The sequence below is a fragment of the Pithys albifrons genome, chromosome 25 (assembly GCF_047495875.1).
Source record: "Pithys albifrons albifrons isolate INPA30051 chromosome 25, PitAlb_v1, whole genome shotgun sequence".
Lineage (NCBI taxonomy): Eukaryota > Metazoa > Chordata > Aves > Passeriformes > Thamnophilidae > Pithys > Pithys albifrons.
In genome coordinates, this window is record NC_092482.1 from 4385266 (window position 1) to 4401782 (window position 16517).

Here is a 16517-nt window from a genome sequence, read left to right on the forward strand (position 1 = left end):
GCTCTGTGGGACCAGGGACAACACCCAGGGAATGGTCTGAAGTTGTGTCAGAAGGTTTAGGTTGGCTCTCAGGACAAGGTTCTTCCCCCAGAGGGTGGTGGGCACTGACCAGGCTCCCCAGGGCAGTGGGCACAGCCCCAAGGCTGCCAGAGCTACAGGAGGGTTTGGCCAGAGCTCCAAGGCTGCCAGAGCTCCAGGAGGGTTTGCACAACACTCTGAGGATTGTTGGGGTGTCTGTGCAGGGCCAGGGGTGGGGCTGGATGGTCCTCGGGGGTCCCTCCCAGTTCAGCACATTCTGTGGCTCTGTGGTCTCCAGGTTTTGTCTCTTCACTACAAACTCTGCTGAGTTTCTATCCCTTCCAGCCCAACCACAAACCACTTTTAAAATGTGAGGTCAGGCTGCACTTCCCCAGATCCCCAACACAGCACAGCCCCTTTCCCAGGCCTTCCTCCTGCTCCAGCTCCCACTCACCAGTGTTTGGGAGCAGACTCTGCCCTTGAGCTCCTCCTTCCTGCTCTGATCCCACCTTGCCCCTGCCCTCACTGAGTTCAACCTCCACCCCATCTCAGTGCAGGTGTCCAGGTCTGAAGGAGCCATTCTGGCCTTGCTCTGCAGTTGCTGAGGAGTCAGAAGGAGTTCCTGAGATGCTCCTGGAGGGAAATTCATCTTCCCTGCCCCACATGCCCTTCCCAAGGGTGGCATCTCCTGTCCTTCAGCGCTGCCTCCTCCTCTCTGTTAATGACCAAAGTGGCCACTCAGCCCCGGCTGGGGTTTGGTTTGGCTCACTGGGAGCAGATTCATGTCCCCACCTGCACAATTAAACAGCAAACCCCACCCCACCCCTACCCCTGACATTGAGGAAAAGGCCTGAAAATGTAGAAGTGAATTCCCAGAGGTGGAGTTTCAAAGTACACTCCACTCCACTTGAGTCTGGAGTTGTCCTAAATAATTCCTGCTGGCAGTTTAATGGTGGGGATTTTGCTTTAATGGGGCCTCTCTGACATTTGCAATGACCCAGTTTACTGTTTTTTTCACAAATAATAATTTGTCTTAATTTTCCCTTTGAAGGAACAAGCGAAAGAACAAATGAGTGGAAATCCAAACCTGGTGACCTTGCTGGAGATTTTAGGGCAATAAATTATCTTCCTGCATAGCTGAGGATTTCAGCTTTTCCACTTCAGTGCACGAGGGCTCCTTAAAGCCTGAAAAAACAGCAGAGATAAGTGATTACAGCCTGAAGATGGAAAACATTGAATAATGCAAAGATCTGTGGATTTTGTGATTTCACTTGGCTGGGGGAGAAAAATCCTTTGATTCTTTCAGAGCCAGATAATAAAAGCTTTCCCTTTCAGGCAGGACTATCCAGGCTTTTGTGCCAAAGGTGGCTGTGAAAAAGCAATAACACGTTGCTGAGAATGTTCCAGTTGGGCTGAGCCCATTGCTGAGCCAGGGCTGGGATGAGGGGATTGAGTCCATCAGCAGCAAATTTGCTGCTGACACCAAGTTGGGAGGGAGTGTCGAGCTGCTGGAAGGCAGGAGGGCTCTGCAGAGGGATCTGGAGAGACTGGAGAGATGGGCTGATTGCAATGGGATGGAGTTCAACAAGGCCAAGTGCAGGTCCTGCCCTTTGGCCACCCCAAGCCCTGCAGCGCTCCAGGCTGGGCCCAGAGTGGCTGGAGAGCAGCCAGGCAGAGGGACCTGGGGGGACTGAGGGACAGGAAGCTCAACAGGAGCCACCAGTGTGCCCAGGTGGCCAAGAAGGCCAATGGGATCCTGGCCTGGATCCAAAGTAGCGTGGCCAGCAGGCCCAGGGCAGTGACCCTTCCCCTGGACTCTGCCTTGGGGAGGCCACACCTTGAGTGTTGTGTTCAGTTCTGGGCCCCTCAGTTGAGGCAAGAGATTGAGGGGCTGGAGCGGGGCCAGAGAAGAGCAACGAGGCTGGAGAAGGGACTGGATGTGGCACTGAGTGTCCTCTTAAACACCTCCAGGGACAGAGAATCCAACATGTCTTGATCCAACCCCACTGGGATCACCAGCCCAGGGCACAGAGTGCCAGAGTGATCCCAGTGGGGTTGGATCAAGGGTTGGACTTGGTGATCTCAGAGGTCTCTTCCAACCCAAGTGAGAAGAGAAGAGCAACGAGGCTGGAGAAGGGAGTGGAGCACAAGTGCTGTGGGGAGAGGCTGAGGGAGCTGGGGGTGTTCAGCCTGGAGAAGAGGAGGCTCAGAGGTGACCTCAGCACTGTCTGGAACTCCCTGAAGGGAAGTTGTGGCCAGGTGGGGGTTGGTCTCTTCTCCCAGGCACTCAGCAATAGGACAAGGGGGCACGATGGGCTCAAGCTCTGCCAGGGGAAATTGAAGTTGGAGATGAGAAAGAAATTCTTTGCAGAGAGAGTGCTCAGGGATTGGAATGGGCTGCCCAGAGAGGGGGTGGATTCCCCATCCCTGGAGGTTTTTCAGCTGAGCTTGGCCGTGGCACTGAGTGCCATGATCTGGTAAAGGGACTGGAGTTGGACCAAGGGTTGGACTTGATGATCTTGGAGGTCTTTTCCAACCCAATCCATTCTATGATTCTGTGATTTCTGAGCTGAAAAACTCAGCACAGAATGAAGATTGTTGCCTTGAGAAGCCAAGAGACCTTGTTAGAAACACCATTTCGAGCTCCTAATGCAGCTGATGTGCTGGATGCAGGTTCTGAAGGGTTTGGGGACCAAAGTTGTTGCCCAAAGTTGATTTACTTGATTTGAAGAATTCAAATCAATATCACTCAGAGCAATGTTGTTTCTCAAGAGAAAATCAGGACCTTTCATGAAGCAGAAACGTTCATGGAATGGGTTTGTCTTCCCTCATTGCATGATTTTATCCAGACAAATAAACCCCACAGAGTAATTTGACCAAGACATTGTTATGGGTTCACCCAGGTGGGCCTGGATTTGGGCTCTGGAGTCTGGACTGGACTGAAGGTGTCAGCTGAGCTGAGCTGGGCTGAGCCAACAGCTGAGCTGAGCTGGGCTGAGCCAACAGCTGAGCTGGGCTGGGCTGAGCCAACAGCTGACCTCTTCTAGCCAGTAACTTTGTATTCCATCCCACATTCTGGCATCATCTCCAGGGCAGTAGGAACCAGTGTGGGAGTGGTTAAGGCAGTGGCTTCTCAGCCTCCTCTTGGGAGGACTCACGATGCTGCCCCAGGGGGGATGGAGAGGACCAGGCCCACCACTGGCTCACAGGGTACCTCAGGAAAGTAAAATGTGTTGTTCTGGGTCTCTCCTTTCTGCTTGGGTTTGTCTCCCTGGGGAATGAGCTTTTTCTTAAGTAATGTGTAGTTAGGACAGTAGAATTTGTGTGTTGGTTAAGAAGTTGAGGTGGGGAACTTGTTGTTGCAGACTTGTGTGAGTGAATATTTGTACTCTCTTCTAATTGTCTCTTTCTTTCTGTGAAAAATAGATGTAGATTTAGTATAAATGCAGTTTGAAGTGTTTTTTCCTTTCCCCTCTCTTTTCCTCCCTTTCCCTGGTGTTAGGAGGGAGGCTTTTCTCTCTGTGCTTGGGGGGGTTGGCAGTTGCTCATCTCAAACCAGGACAGTTACCAACAAAATTTTGGCTTGAAATTAAACATTTTTAATGAGAACCACCTTTGCCACTTTGGTTATTTCCCTTTTTCTCTTCAGTCTTTCTGCTAAACTGCAAACCAGGTCCCAATTCAGCTTCTCAAAGCACCAGATTCCTTCTGCAGGGAGGAATGAAACCCATTTGCCCAATTTCTGGGGCTCAGCTCTCACCACATATGGCCATCCAGGCCAGTGCTGTCTCAGCTGTTGCCTTCTAGAAGCATCCTCTGAAATGAGGGCCATCATTTGGGAGCTCAGTGCCCTCAATCGTGGCCTTGGCTTCACATTTCCAGCACCAAACAGTTTGCACAAGTTTTTTCCTTCCTGATAAACTCAACAGTTCTGATATTTCCCTCCCCTGTCAACATGGGAGAGAAAATAATAATTACACCCTGCTCTGCAGGACTGGGAATTATAATCAACACCAAAGCAGGAGCTGTACAGAATTAGAAGGTTGTTTTAGTTGCTTTTTTTAGGATTTATTGCTGAAGGAATTTGGCAGGTTCAGCTCCCATGGCTTGAGGCAGCACATCTAAAAGTGACACCTCGTTGTTGGAGCTGCTCTTGCAATGAAAAGCTCCAAAACAATGAAGACCAAAAACTGATGGAAACGTTCCACAGATCAGCCAGAAGGTTGTCTGGTTGGCTGAGAAGTTTTTGGTTTCCAACCCAGAGGTAAAGGCTTTGCTGCATGTCTTGTTGGAAGGTTTGGGGCTCTTCTTACCACCCAAAGGTGCCAAGGAAGGTCCATGGTCCCTGTTTGAAGTTGGGGAACTGGAGCATGAGGAGACACTGAAGGTTCTCAGAAGGTGATTCAGGAGCCTCAGGCACAGAGGAGACATTTGGAAATGGACTTGAAGAGCCCCAAAGAACTTTCCTTTCCCATCTGGGGCTGGAACCCAAACTCACAAGACCATTTTAGGAGTTGCTTGACCACAGTGCCAGATTCCTCTTTGAACTTGCACATGGATATTCCCTGAATTCCATGATCTCTCAGCTCCTGGTCAGGGAGGGGACACATCTCCTGCTGCTGTGAACTCCCTCCTGTTCTCTTTCTTAAAGGTGAGAATAAACAGCATGAGGAGACACTGAAGGTTCTCAGAAGGTGATTTAGGAGCCTCAGGCACAGAGGAGACATTTGGAAATGGACTTGAAGAGCCCCAAAGAATTTTCCTTTCCCATCTGGGGTTGGAACCCAAACTCACAAGACCATTTTAGGAGTTGCTTGACCACAGTGCCAGATTTCCTCTTTGAACTTGCACATGAATATTCCCTAATTCCATGATCTCTCAGCTCCTGGTCAGGAGGGGAAACATCTCCTGATGCTGTGAATTCCCTCCTGAGTTTCCCAAACTCAAAAGACCATTTTAGGAGTTACTTGACCACAGTGCCAGATTCCTCTTTGAACTTGCACATGGATATTCCCTGAATTCCATGATCTCTCAGCTCCTGGTCAGGAGGGGACACATCTCCTGCTGCTGTGAACTCCCTCCTGTTGCCTTTCTTAAAGGTGAGAATAAACAGCATGAGGAGACACTGAAGGTGATTCAGGAGCCTCAGGCACAGAGGAGACATTTGGAAATGGACTTGAAGAGCTCCAAAGAACTTTCCCATCTGGGGTTGGAACCCAAACTCACAAGACCATTTTAGCAATTGGTTGACCACAGTGCCAAATTTTCTCTCTCTGAACTTGCACATGGTTATTCCCTGAATTCCATGATCTCTCAGCTCCTGGTCGGGGGGGGGGAAACATCTCCTGCTGCTGTGAATTCCCTCTTGTTGCCTTTCTTAAAGGTGAGAATAAATGAGCATGAGGAGACACTGAAGGTGATTCAGGAGCCTCAGGCACAGAGGAGACATTTGGAAATGGAGTTGAAGAGCCCCAAAGAACTTTCCTTTCCCATCTGGGGTTGGAACCCAAACTCACAAGACCATTTTAGGAGCTGCTTGACGACGGTGCCAGATTTCCTCTCTGAACTTGCACATGGATATTCCCTAATTCCATGATCTCTCAGCTCCTGGTCAGGGAGGGGACACATCTCCTGCTGCTGTGAACTCCCTCTTGTTGCCTTTCTTAAAGGTGAGAATAAACAGCATGAGGAGACACTGAAGGTTCTCAGAAGGTGATTCAGGAGCCTCAGGCACAGAGGAGACATTTGGAAATTGAGTTGAAGAGCTCCAAAGAACTTCCCTTTCCCATCTGGGGTTGGAACCCAAACTCACAAGACCATTTTAGGAGTTGCTTGACCACAGTGCCAGATTCCTCTCTGAACTTGCACATGGATATTCCCTAATTCCATGATCTCTCAGCTCCTGGTCAGGAGGGGACACATCTCCTGCTGGTGTGAACTCCCTCCTGTTGTCTTTCTTAAAGGTGAGAATAAACAGCATGAGGAGACACTGAAGGTGATTTAGGAGCCTCAGGCACAGAGGAGACATTTGGAAATGGAGTTGAAGAGCCCCAAAGAACTTTCCTTTCCCATCTGGGGTTGGAACCCAAACTCACAAGACCACTTCAGGAGTTGCTTGACCACAGTGCCAGATTTCCTCTTTGAACTTGCCCGTGTTTCACAAGCACTGATGGTCTCCATCACCTTCTGGGCCTCAGTTACCCACTGGCTCCCAACTATGACATGCTTAGGTGTCCATGTGACAGCAGGAAAGACATGGACCTGCTGGAGCAGATCCATGGAGATGCTCCAGGGCTGGATCCCTCTGCTCTGGAGCCAGGCTGGGAGAGCTTGGGGGGTTTAACTGGAGAAGAGAAGGCTCCAGGGAGACCTGAGAGCCCCTTCCAGAGCCTAAAGGGGCTCCAGGAGAGCTGGAGAGGGACCACTGCACACAATTCCAATGGATCCCAGACCTGGGGAATTCACTTTCCCTGCCCTCTGTAGGAGACAGATTTAAGGGGCAGGTGGGAATGGCAGACAAGGACCTTTTGGGGATAAAATGGCTCAGGGAAACTGCCCAGGGACTGAAAGCCTCTGTCAGGTGGGAACATTCAGAGGGATGAATGGGTGGCTGGAGCCTCCACTGGAACTGGTGGGTTTCTCCAACAGGGCCACATGCTGGTCCTTGGATGATCCTTGTGCTTCCTTCCAGCTCAGGATATTCCCTAATTCCATGATCTCTCACCTTCTGGCCAGGGAGGGGACACATCTCCTGCTGCTGTGAACTGCCTCCTGTTGCCTTTCTTGAAGGTGAGAATAAACAGCATGAGGAGACATTGATGGTTCTCAGAAGGTGATTCAGGAGCCTCAGGCACAGAGGAGACATTTGGAAATGGAGTTGAAGAGCCCCAAAGGACTTTCCTTTCCCATCTGGGGCTGGAACCCAAACTCACAAGACCATTTTAGGAGTTACTTGACCACAGTGCCAGATTCCTCTTTGAACTTGCACATGGATATTCCCTAATTCCATGATCTCTCAGCTCCTGGTCAGGGGGGGGACACATCTCCTGCTGCTGTGAACTCCCTCCTGTTGCCTTTCTTAAAGGTGAGAATAAACAGCATGAGGAGACACTGAAGGTGATTTAGGAGCCTCAGGCACAGAGGGGATATTTGGAAATGGACTTGAAGAGCCCCAAAGAACTTTCCCATCTGGGGTTGGAACCCAAACTCACAAGACCATTTTAGGAGCTGCTTGACGACGGTGCCAGATTTCCTCTCTGAACTTGCACATGGATATTCCCTGAATTCCATGATCTCTCAGCTCCTGGTCAGGGAGGGGACACATCTCCTGCTGCTGTGAACTCCCTCTTGTTGCCTTTCTTAAAGGTGAGAATAAACAGCATGAGGAGACACTGAAGGTTCTCAGAAGGTGATTTAGGAGCCTCAGGCACAGAGGGGACATTTGGAAATGGAATTGAAGAGCTCCAAAGAACTTTCCTTTCCCATCTGGGGTTGGAACCCAAACTCACAAGTCCATTTTAGGAGTTGCTTGACCACAGTGCCAGATTTCCTCTTTGAACTTGCACATGGATATTCCCTAATTCCATGATCTCTCAGCTCCTGGTCAGGGGGGGGAAACATCTCCTGCTGCTGTGAACTCCCTCCTGTTGCCTTTCTTAAAGGTGAGAATAAACCCATTCAAATGTTGGCAACTCCAAATTAAAGTGTCACCTCAGGAGACAAATCCTCCTTACATCAAATTTCTCATTTCCTATTGATCAGAAAGTTCCAGCAGGAGGAATGAAAAACGTTGAACTTGGGGTTATGAACACAGGATTTGTTTGCAGTTACAAGCAGCAGAACAAGCCATTTGTGGCTGCAAAACAAATGCAAGTGTTTTCTGACCAGCTCTAACACAGCAATTTCCAGACTAATAAATTTGCTGGGGGTGGGGGGGAGGAAATAATATTACACTGAATATTCATCAGTCAGAGAAAAGCACCATTTCTGTCAAAGAATGGAGGTGATGCATCTGAAATAAATATCCCTGCACAGGTCAATCAAATGTTTCCAGCCTCAGAGTGGGGGAATGATTTTTGCTTAGTGACAGGGTATAGTCTTGCTGCCAAACTGCAGGGAAGGATGGATGTTTCTCCATCTGAAGAAAGAATTGCAAGGCCCAGCATAGGAATTCCAGAGGGAATTTCCATGTCCTGTGTCCTGCTGGAGGTCAGGCAGGATGGGGAGGGTCATATTTCCTTCTGGCTTTGGAGAAATGTATCTGTGCCAGTGCAATCAGAGCTCCTGGGCTGTTGGATCCCTGTGCTCAGAAAGGGTTTTTTTTTAACCAATATCTACAAGAATAAATCAGCTGCATCTCCCAAAGTCAGCAGAGAAGCCTGAAAAAGGGAAAAGGATGAAGGAGAGAATCCCAAACTGCCTCACAAATCAACCCTATGGGAAATAAGTCCTGGCAAAGGGAAATTCAGAGGAGAAATAGGATTAGTGCTCCTGGCAGGGGAAAGGCAACATTAGGGTTGGTTTTTTCCAGGTGTTCCCAGTGCCAGGGCTTGTCTTGCCACACTCCTTGGAAGGTCAAAGCTCTCCCATATTTCAGCAGTTTTGGGGCAGGTCAAGGCCCAGCCAAGGAATAATCTGGGAAGAAGGACTGAGATAAACCCAGTGGTAGATTTAACCCTTGGGTTTGGACCAGTCCCAGTGGGTTCTCCTTACAGAAAACTGTCCTGCAGTTCAAGGGACAGTCCCCATCCCTTTGTAGAGAGTGAGAGTGGAACTGGAGTGACCTGGGCAGCTCCTGCCCACCTCCAGCAGTGCCAGGGGCCGTTGCTGATGGCACTGCAGGGTGCTGAAGTGCTGCATTGTGCTGCCAGCTGGTGTCTGGGTCACCCTGCCAGCTCTGCCCAGAAAGTTCCTTCCCTCTGTGCTTCCCTTGGGCTGAGTGATCTCTCTGGGAGGGTTTGGCGTCTGCTGCCAAGAAACAGGCAGAGCTGCCACCAGGAGCAGCTTCTGTTCCAAGGTCTGCCCTGTGCCAACCTGCACAGCCTGACCTGGTGCCTCAACTGCTCCATCTGGGAGGTGGTGAGGAGTGTGATGTTCCTCCAGAAGCTTCTGGGAGATGTAGCCATGGAAAGTGCTGTTCTAGGTCAGGCCTGGTAGTCTGTTTGCTCCCTTCTCCCAGGATTCCAACCAGCCAAGAAAAGCTCTCCCAGCAAAACAAATGTCTGTGAACTCCTTTGTTGGCTGAGCTGTGCCCTGGAGGGTTTCTTTGGATTTTATCCTTGCAGGACACTCCAGGTCCACCCAGCACAGGGTGGATCTCCTGAATGTTCTCCCAGGGCTGTGCTGGGATGGAGGGCAGCAGGAAACCTGTCCTGATTTAATTGAGCTGGTAGCTTTGATTCTGATCCTGGCAGGATTGAAATAATGGATACAAACCAGCTCCAAAGGACTTTGGCTGTTCCAGCCAAGGCAGAGGGTTGGAATGAGATGGTCCTTAAGCTCCTTTCCAACCCAAACCCTCCACGATTCTAGGATTATTCCGTGTCCTCAGCCAGCACCTCCTGCAGATGGAGACCAGACCAAGAAGGAAAAGGGAGGTGGTAGAGACCTTTACTATTTCCGTGGATCACCTTCAATGATTGGTCACCCAGAGCTGTAGGAATGGTCCTTGAACATCTGTGGAAGCTGCTGGAAGAGAGGAATGGATCTGTTGACCAATATCCTCCATGCCATGGCTTGCCCCACAGCTAGAGAGGTTCCTCTGGAAACCCAGCCCTATTTCTCCAGTCCTCCCTCCAATGAACCAAATTTCCCCTTCAAACTGCAACGGGTGGTGGGAGAAGAACAGCACCAGCAGTTGGGTTTGGCTCCTCTCACCCCCCTGTCCCATCTGCTCTACAACACGAGGTGTCTCCAGCCTGCCCTGTCTGACCCACACTTGTCCCTTGCCGTGGGTTGAACTGTGTCCTGGGGGTGCCTCTTTGTCTCCAGCAACCCAAGAGAACCCCAATAACTCATTCAGATGGAGATGTCAGCTCTGCAAACACGTACATTTGGATGAAGAGCATCAGCCCAGGGTGTCTAAGCAGTGAGATCCATCTCCAGGTGCCCAGGGAGGGGATGTCTGACTGAGCCAAGACTGAGCCAAGACATCCAGACCTTTTTCTTCCTCAACAGAGACGACTCAGCCTCAGATGTTGGAAGCAGAGGATGACTAATCCACCCTTTGGCCATGAAAGGAGCCAGCTGAGATGTCAATACATATTTTACAGCTGACTCAGAGTGGGATTGAGCTGAAATGTCTCCCACAGTCCCAGAGCAAAGGCTGAGGCCACATCTGTGGTCACACACCACCATTTGTCAGCAGCTCTGCTCTGGTTTAGGGGCACATCCCACTGAGCCCAGTGTGAGGAGAAGTGCCCCAGGCTCCAGCAACAGTAGGACCAAAAGCAAAGGCCCTTTTGTCTCTGATGTCCTGTCACAGCAGTTTAGCTGCAAACACATCAGTCTCATTGGGCATCAGGATCTCTGGAGGTGGGAAAAGCTCAGGCAGAAAAGAGGACACAGAGAGATGTTGGAGGACACAGAGAGAGGGGATGTTGGAGGACATAGATGGGATGTTGGAGGACATAGATGGGATGTTGGAGGACACAGAGAGGATGTTGGAGGACACAGAGGGGATGTTGGAGGACACAGAGAGAGGGGATGTTGGAGCACACAGAGAGAGGGGATGTTGGAGCACACAGAGAGAGAGGATGTTGGAGGACACAGAGAGGAGATGTTGGAGGACACAGAGAGAGAGGATGTTGGAGGACACAGAGAGGAGATGTTGGAGGACACAGAGAGAGAGGATGTTGGAGGACACAGAGAGGAGATGTTGGAGGACACAGAGAGGGGATGTTGGAGGACACAGAGAGGGGATGTTGGAGGACACAGAGAGGAGATGTTGGAGGACACAGAGAGGGGATGTTGGAGGATACAGGGAGAGATGTTGGAGGATACAAAGACAGGGGATGTTGGAGGACAGAGAGAGATGTTGGAGGACACAGAGAGAGATGTTGGAGGACACAGAGAGGAGATGTTGGAGGACACAGAGAGGAGATGTTGGAGGACACAGAGAGAGATGTTGGAGGACACACAGAGGGGATGTTGGAGGACACAGAGAGGAGATGTTGGAGGACACACAGAGAGAGATGTTGGAGGGTACAGAGATGGGATGTTGGAGGACACAAAGACAGGGGATGTTGGAGGATACAGAGTGGAGATGTTGGAGGATACAGGGAGAGGGGATGTTGGCTGTTACCTTGACAACCCTCTCCTTCTGGTGGGAATATGAAGCAGGCAGTTTGACCCCTGGCAAGAAGTGTTTGAGCATTTAATGCCTTGACTGCTGGAACAATCCTGGGCTCTTAGGAAAGGAGAAGCCTGTAGCCCCAGCTGGACATCACTGGTACCCATAATGGGTGAAGTCAACGTGGTCTCCTTTCACATGCTTGAAGGTGCCACCAAGAGCCTGTTGGAAAGGAAATGGGCCTGATTTCCCACTCAGACCAAATTCCTGTTATTCTGGCTCCATAAGGAATTCCTTTCTAACAGGACACAGGGTGGTTTAGGTTATTGGTAATAGAACACCAAGCTGTTATAAAGCATTTTTCATTCATGGACTTCCACACCAATGAAAGCCACAGAAGGGGAAGGTCAAATCCCACTTGCATTTCATGTAATGGTGTATTTTAAATTTGCTTCATTATTATTTTATTGTGTGATTTGGGGTGGCTGAGTAATTGATACAATCAAAATATCATGGAATAATAGATTGGTTTGGGTTGGAAGGGACCTCAAAGCCCACCCAGTGCCACCCCTGCCATGGGCAGGGACACCTCCCACCAGCCCAGGGTGCTCCAAGCCCTGTCCAGCCTGGCCTGGGAGACTCCTGAGACTCCCAAATACCCCCTGAGACCCCCGTGAGACCCCCAAATACTTCCCTGAGACCCCCAAATACCCCCTGAGACTCCCTGAGACCCCCAAATACCCCCTGAGACCCCCAAATACTTCCCTGAGACCCCCAAATACCCCCTGAGACCCCCAAATACCCCCTGAGACCCCCAAATACTTCCCTGAGACCCCCAAATAAACCCTGAGACCCCCCTGAGGTCCCCAAATACCCCCTGAGACCCCCAAATAAACCCTGAGACCCCCTGAGACCCCCAAATACCTCCCTGAGACCCCCAAGTACCTCCCTGAGACCCTCAAATACCCCCTGAGACCCCCAAATACCTCTCTGAGACCCCCAGATACCCCCTGAGACCCCCAAATACTTCCCTGAGACCCCCAAATAAACCCTGAGACCCCCCTGAGATCCCCAAATACCCCCTGAGATCCCCCAATACCCCCTGAGACTCCCTGAGACCCCCAAACACCCCCTGAGACCCCCCTGAGACCCCCAAGTACCCCCCAAGACCCCTCTGAGACCCCAAATACTTCCCTGAGACCCCCAAATACCCCCTGAGACCCTCTGAGATCCCCAAATACCCCCCAAGACCCCCCTGAGACCCCCAAATGCCCCAAAAACTGCCCCCAAATTGACTCAAAATGGGACAACCTGAATTGCTCAGTTCTGAATGACTCCCCTCATGCTGTTCACAGAACTTTCAATGTTTGGCCACAGGTCAGTAGGAAAATGCCCACAGAGTCTCCTTCTCTGCTGTCATTTCCATTCTGTGCTCAACTTTCAGGTTATCTCTCAGCTCTCTGTCAATGTTTGTAGAACTGAGAACAATCAGATAAAAATCCAGATACCTGGAAGATCTTGTGACACGAAAAACCTCGGGAAAAAAAACGTGCAGTTCTGGTTTTGTTTTTTTAAAAAAGGGGCTCAGTTCAGTACAAATTTATCCAAGGATCATAAAATTGAGGTTTCTTTGCAGTAAGCAAACAGGGGAGTGTGTGGGGATGGACACAAAGCAGATGGAGCTGAGGAGAGAGAAATTAACTAAAAACCTGGATCTTGTGTGTCTGTAGAGAAAGCTCTTTAATTGAAATGCAAACCTTCTCTGGATCATTCCTTTCATATAAAACTCTCCTTGAAAGAAGCTTTGGGTTGGAGTGCTGAAAGATTCCTGTGCCTGATATTGCAGCAGAGTATCCACAGAGTCACCTGGGAAAGACCTTGAGGGTCATCAAGTGCAACCTTTGACTGACCCATGTGGGGCTTGAAGCTGAGAGGGAACAACACCAAGTACTCAAAGTACTGCCAGTGGCATCCTGGACTGGCTCAGGAACAGGGTGGCAGTGGCCCTTCCCCTGGACTCTGCCTTGGGGAGGCCACACCTTGAGTGTTGTGTTCAGTTCTGGGCCCCTCAGTTGAGGCAAGAGATTGAGGGGCTGGATGGGGGCCAGAGAAGAGCAACGAGGCTGGAGAAGGGACTGGATGTGGCTCTGAGTGTCCTCTGAAACACCTCCAGGGACAGAGAATCCACCATGTCTTGATCCAACCCCACTGTGATCACCAGCCCAGGGCACAGAGTGCCAGAGTGATCCCAGTGGGGTTGGATCAAGGGTTGGACTTGGTGATCTCAGAGGTCTTTTCCAACCCAATCCATTCTGTGGATGTGGCACTGAGTGAGAATCCACCACATCTTGATCCAACCCCACTGTGATCACCAGCCCAGGGCACTCTGTGCCCTGGGCTGGTGATCACAGTGGGATTGGATCAAGGGTTGGACTTGGTGATCCCAGAGGTCTCCTCCAACCCAAGTGAGAAGAGCAACGAGGCTGGAGAAGGGACTGGAGCACAAGTGCTGTGGGGAGAGGCTGAGGGAGCTGGGGGTGTTCAGCCTGGAGAAGAGGAGGCTCAGAGGTGACCTCAGCACTGTCTGGAACTGCCTGAAGGGAAGTTGTGGCCAGCTGGGGGTTGGTCTCTTCTCCCAGGCACTCAGCAATAGGACAAGGGGGCACGATGGGCTCAAGCTCTGCCAGGGGAAATTGAAGTTGGAGATGAGAAAGAAATTCTTTGCAGAGAGAGTGCTCAGGGATTGGAATGGGCTGCCCAGAGAGGGGGTGGATTCCCCATCCCTGGAGGTTTTTCAGCTGAGCTTGGCCGTGGCACTGAGTGCCATGATCTGGTAAAGGGACTGGAGTTGGACCAAGGGTTGGGCTTGATGATCTCAGAGGTCTCTTCCAACCCAGCTGATTCAATGATTCTATGAAGGGTTGTGTTCTCTCCAGGCATCCAGACCAGGGCTCAGGGTGGAGTTTCCCACATCCCAGTGGAGCTCAGGCTGTTCCTCACTCCAGGATGGATTGGCCTTTTCCTGTTCTTAACTTTTCAAAACCTTCTGCCTGCTCTGGTGCAAAATGAAAACCTCCAATGGTTTTCCAGTTCATCTTTCCCAGCTCTGCTGGGTCCTGGGGGGTCTCATGAATCTGCTCAGTGGGATCTCCGGGTTTCCTACTGGGAATTTGCTTTGTGCTTTCTTTGGATCTCTGAGTGTCTCCTCCCACACTCTCCATGGATAAAGAGTGCAAAGCCTTTGGCTCTTACCAAGCCAGTCCTGCCTTTTTGGTCCTGCCTGACCCATTCCTGGTGGATAAACCTTCATCTCATGATGTTTAAGATGTTCTTGTGATGTTTGTGATGTCCCTTTCCCGAATTTCCCCATCCTCGTGTTTTTGCAATCACATTCCTCCAGGATTTCTGGAAGCTGCTTCCTGACTAAGGAAGGCTCTGCATTCCCAGCTGGACACTGGGAATCCTTCACCCTGCTTTAGGAAATGTTCCCATGCACCACTGAACAAACTGGTCCAGGGAGATTCTTCCAAGACCAGACAAAACATCCCTGCGGCAATTCAGTCCAGTGGATGTTGGAGTTCCTGGGAGGGCTGTGCTCTTTGTCTGAGGGGAGCAGAAATATGTGGACATAACAGAAATGAATGCATTAGTCTGGCTCTGTGGTTGCCAAGAAACAGGGGGATGGTGGCACACTGTGCTTGTTTCATTCCCAGATGAGAAAGGGATGCTGGAGCTGAAATAGAAATGCATTTCTTTAAGATAGAATCACAGAATCCTAGAATGGATTGGGCTGGAAAAGACCTCTGAGGTCATCAAGTCCAACCCTTGATCCAACCCCACTGTGATCACCAGCCCAGGGCACGGAGTGCCCTGGGCTGGTGATCACAGTGAGGTTGGATCAAGACATGGTGGATTCTCACTCAGTGCCACATCCACAGAATCCTAGAATGGATTGGGCTGGAAAAGACCTCCAAGATCATCAAGTCCAACCCTTGGTCCAACTCCAGTCCCTTTACCAGATCATGGCACTCAGTGCCACGGCCAAGCTCAGCTGAAAAACCTCCAGGGATGGGGAATCCACCCCCTCTCTGGGCAGCCCATTCCAATCCCTGAGCACTCTCTCTGCAAAGAAGTTTTTCCTTATCTCCAACTTCAATTTTTGCTCTGAATTGGCCAAAGGGTGAAGCATCTGGAGCGCAAGTGTGTTGTGGAGCAGCTGGAGGGGCTCAGCCTGGAGAAAAGGAGGCTCAGGGGGGACCTTCTGGCTCTGCAACCCCTGATGGATCCAAGGAGGGGATTTGGGCTCTGCTACAGGAACAGGGACAGGAGCAGAGGGCATGGCCTGAGGCTGGGCCAGGACAGGGGTGGGTGATAGATGAGGAGGGAAAATTCTTCATGGAAAGGGTTGCCAAGCCCTGAGCAGGCTGTCCAGGGCAGTGCTGGAGTCACCATCCCTGGAATGTGTGGATAGAATCATAGAATGAACTGGGTTGGAAAAGACCTCTGAGATCATCAAGTCCAACCCTTGGTCCAACTCCAGGCCCTTTACCAGATCATGGCACTCAGTGCCACGGCCAAGCTCAGCTGAAAAACCTCCAGGGATGGGGAATCCACCCCCTCTCTGGGCAGCCCATTCCAATGCCTGAGCACTCTCTCTGCAAAGAATTTCTTTCTCATCTCCAACTGAAATTTCCCCTGGCAGAGCTTGAGCCCATCGTGCCCCCTTGTCCTATTGCTGGAGCTGAGAAGGGGCTGGAGCAGCAGGAGGGGCTGAGGGAGCTGGCGGGGCTCAGCCTGGAGAAAAGGAGGCCCAGGGGGAACCTTCTGGCTCTCTGCAACTCCCTGATGGTTCCAAGGAGGGGATTTGGGCTCTGCTCCAGAAACAGGGACAGGAGCAGAGGGCACAGCCTCAGGGTGGGGCAGGTGGGACAGCAGCAGGAATTTCTCCATGGAAAGTGTTGTAGAGCAGTGGAAGAGGCTGCCCAGGGAGGTTTGGAGTGCCCAGTCCTGGAGGTGCCCAAGGCAGGAGTGGCCGTGGCACTCAGAGCTCTGGGCTGAGGGACAAGGTGGGCATTGGGCACAGGGTTGGGAGGGCTTTCTCCAACCTCAGTGATCCTGTAATTGTGTGATTTCACACAGAATTCTACATAAAATCATAGAATGACTAAGGTTAGAAAGACCCTGAGATCAGCTCAGTTGGTTAAAACTT

General features: G+C 50.9%; 1 protein-coding gene across 2 annotated transcripts in view; it reads left to right on the forward strand.

The window, feature by feature from the left end:
• The window catches only part of LOC139682897 (acid-sensing ion channel 2), a 507095-nt gene that overhangs the window by 63939 nt on the left and 426639 nt on the right, over positions 1-16517 (forward strand). The gene's annotated exons all lie outside the window — the stretch shown is intronic.